The sequence below is a fragment of the Nicotiana attenuata genome, chromosome 6 (genome assembly GCF_001879085.1).
Source record: "Nicotiana attenuata strain UT chromosome 6, NIATTr2, whole genome shotgun sequence".
Classification (NCBI taxonomy): Eukaryota; Viridiplantae; Streptophyta; class Magnoliopsida; order Solanales; family Solanaceae; genus Nicotiana; species Nicotiana attenuata.
This window is the reverse complement of record NC_031994.1, coordinates 16,152,872-16,156,360: the sequence shown is the minus strand read 5'-3', so window position 1 is coordinate 16,156,360 and position 3,489 is coordinate 16,152,872. Positions and strand designations below refer to the sequence as shown.

General features: G+C 34.4%; 1 non-coding gene across 1 annotated transcript; it reads right to left on the bottom strand.

Annotated features, from left to right (window-relative positions):
* On the bottom strand, positions 1,821-1,892 carry TRNAH-GUG. Its single transcript has one exon. It is a non-coding gene; the product is annotated as a tRNA-His (tRNA).

Below are 3,489 nucleotides of genomic sequence, written 5' to 3'. Positions count from 1 at the left end.
TCTAGCTTAGCTGCCTACTAGTCTACTTTCAGCCAGATAATTACTCATTTTGAAAGCACGTCTCTCCTAAATTCATTTGATTTGGGAACTCAGTAGCGCAAATAATCATTTATATTCATTCAAATCACATTCTTTCTTCTTCTTCATCTGCTCTCCCGCAAACTATCTGCAACTATATATCCCTCTAATCTCTCTCTATGCAACTGTCTTTCTCTCCAATCTCCTCTCTGCAACTCTCTCTCCAATCTCTCCCTACAATATCCTCTCTCTTCATCTATCACAAAGAGAAGTGCAATTGAAATGCAGGACCACTCCTAATTAGATCAAGAGCCACTAATTTATATTCGTTCAATAAAATGCAAATATCCTCGAGAAATTCCACAAATGGAGCAAGAAGTTGTTCTACATGCAAGGGTGACTTAAGAAAATCAGTTGTCTAAAGCCAAATTTGAATAAGAATTCAAATTTTACACATCTAACATGCAAAAAAATTTAATATTAACTTCTTTTTTTTGGTACTTATTCTTACAAGATATAAAACTTTTAACTTTACATAATCATATTATCATTTGTATCAGCAAGGATTAATACAAATTAATAAAATGTTAGTCATGTCTCTTTAATATATTATGTGGATGTTGTTGTAAAAACCTTTATTTACTAATATAAAATTTTGGGTACTTTTCTCAAAATTGTAAAAATATTTCTAATGTCAAAAAGTAGAAATTCTTTGTTTTTTATATACAAATTTTGTATTTTTGTTCTACAAATTTTTATATTGTCTAAGTGAAAATATTATTATGTATTACACCATTAATACTTTTTGGGGCATTAAAAAAAAAGGCTTTACTAGCCCCACCCATGAACCACCTATATCTACATGATCAAGAAACACAAAAGTTCAGGACCAAGGAGAAAAAGCAAATCAAAAGAAGAAGAGGAGGTGCCAGAGGTGCAGGTACACCGGCTGAAGTTGTCAATGCGACTGATGAGGGAGATAATTTTGTTCTCATAGTTACGAAGCCATTGATGTGGTAAAGGATCGTATTTCTATGAGCAACCGTGTTATGAATTCCTTACCGATGATGAATTGCAAGAGCTGCAGGTGAATCGTTCTTTCGAGGTGTTTGTGCGGAAAGTGGATTGTGATAGAAAAATTCCATGCGTATGAACTTAAATCTTGCTGGTGGTAGTAGTTATCGTATTGTGAGGGTTCTCACCCGTGGATAGAGGCAATTTGTGCAAAGGAATGGACTTCAAGTAGGTCAGCACGTTCAATTGTGGCAATTTACCGAGAATGGTGGCACTGAGTTTCTGATTAGGAGAGTTTGAGTCCCTTTCTTTAATTTGGTTCAATTTTGTTTTCTCTTTCTTTTGAATACCTCTAGCTTTTCCACACAGTTAGAGAAGAAGCCACCCATTGAGTAACTGATGGTTTTATTAGCTTTTCCACAGTCCTATATCCACAGGCCTATTAATGATCTTGAAACTTAAGCTTAGATTTGCTAAATTTGATGGTTTGATTGTCGCAACATTCTATTAATAGACTCATCTCATATTTAAAGTTATCTTGGAAGATTTTATTTGGAATAATGTACAATGCATTTTGATTTTAGTTTATAGCTGAATAAACATAATCTATTTTTGGGACTTTGCATTTTTGTAACGAAAGATTTGCAATCCTACTAAATTGCATACTAGCATCTTGGTAATTAAATAACTAGTCTTAATACAAGGAGTTAGAAAAGAAAGGAATAGCAAAAGAAGATTTCTAATGAAAACAAAAAAATAAGGGGGATTAAAAACATAGAAAAAGAATATGTGGCTGCTGGGATTCGAGCCCAGGTCTCCACGGCCACAACGTGGAATTCTCACCACTAAACTACAGCCACTAATTGTTATGGTTCTCTTTGAATTTGTATATAGCTTGCTCCATAAACTGTCGGTTAATTCCACTAGCTAAACTAATCCAAGTTTCCCATTCTATTCTTTCTTGTCGGTTTTCTGAAGAGCAAGATTAATATATATATATATATATATATATATCTTTTGGCTTTGAAAAGTTCAAGTTTGTGTAGGGAGTGCGGGCTTCTTCTTTTTTTTTTTTCTTTTTTTCCCAGGGAATTTGTGCGATTCTACACCCCAATTTGCTTTTCAGCTTTACTACAGATATTAAAAACAAAATTGATCAAGTGAAGAGGCAAATAAATCTGACAAGAAAAAGGGAAAAATTCAATTGTAAACATGATGAAAGAAAATTAATTTCTATAATAAGAAGTTTTATAGACTATGATTGTCGTGTACCTGGATAATGTCACTTAAGCTGGATGGTTAAAAACTTACTCGTATTTACCAAATTATACTAATTTGTCATTGTTACGAGATAAATTAAGGTCGGTAACAATAACAACAACAACAAACCCAGTAGAATCTCACAAGTGGAATCTGAGGAGGATAGTGTGTACGCAAACCTTACCCCTACCTTAAAGGTAGAGACACTGTTTCCAATAGACCCTCGGCTCAAGAGAGATAAATTAAGTTGAGTATATGTATTAATTAACTAATTTAGTAATAATTATATTTGTAAAGACATGTGTCATGACTTATTAACTTATGGTAAACACAAAGTGTAAATAAGTTTTTTGCCATGGTACATGTTTATAAGAAGTGAAAAGGGTCAAAAAATACATCTCTACTATTGAATATTGTTTAACGTTTATCCTTTATACTATTCTATCGAATATGCCCCTACCGTTTAGCTGTTGATCAGATTTTATTGAATATTATTAAATTACTCTATGTTATACTATTCAATCAAATATACCCCTACCGTCTAACTATTGATCAGATTTAGCCCTAATTTAATGGAAAGGACACGTGGAGGGCTTCTATTAGATGCGCTCCACATGTTCCCTCAATTAAATGATGGGTAAATCTAATAAATAGTTAGACGGTAGGGATATATTCAATCGAATAGTATAATGAAGGGTACCTTTTGTCACGACCCGAATTTCGCTGTCGGGACCGTGATGGCGCCTAACATCGCACTGGCTAGGCAAGCCAACGTTATAGATTTGTTCACCTTTTTCCTTTACCTTTTTATAATTAAACAGTTAACAGAAACTAAAACAACGAAAATAAAAGCGGGAGTTCATGATTATCTAATCATCCTTATACTATTGACAAAGCCGAAATAAGTACCACCCAGAAACTGGTGTCACAACTCACGAACGTTCTATGAATACTACAAACAGGGGTTTGAAAGAGAAATACTTCTGTCTCGAAGGAGAATAAGACATAAATAAGGTAAACATAGGAGGGAACACCAGGGCCTGCGGACGTCTGCAGGTCTACCTTGGGTCTCCTGAATGTAGAATCTGTAAAAGACCTCTCAATCAGCCACTACCAACTCCGAAATCTGCACAGAAAGTGCAGAGTGTAGTATCAGTACAACCGACCCCATGTATTAGTAAGTGCCGAGCCTAACCT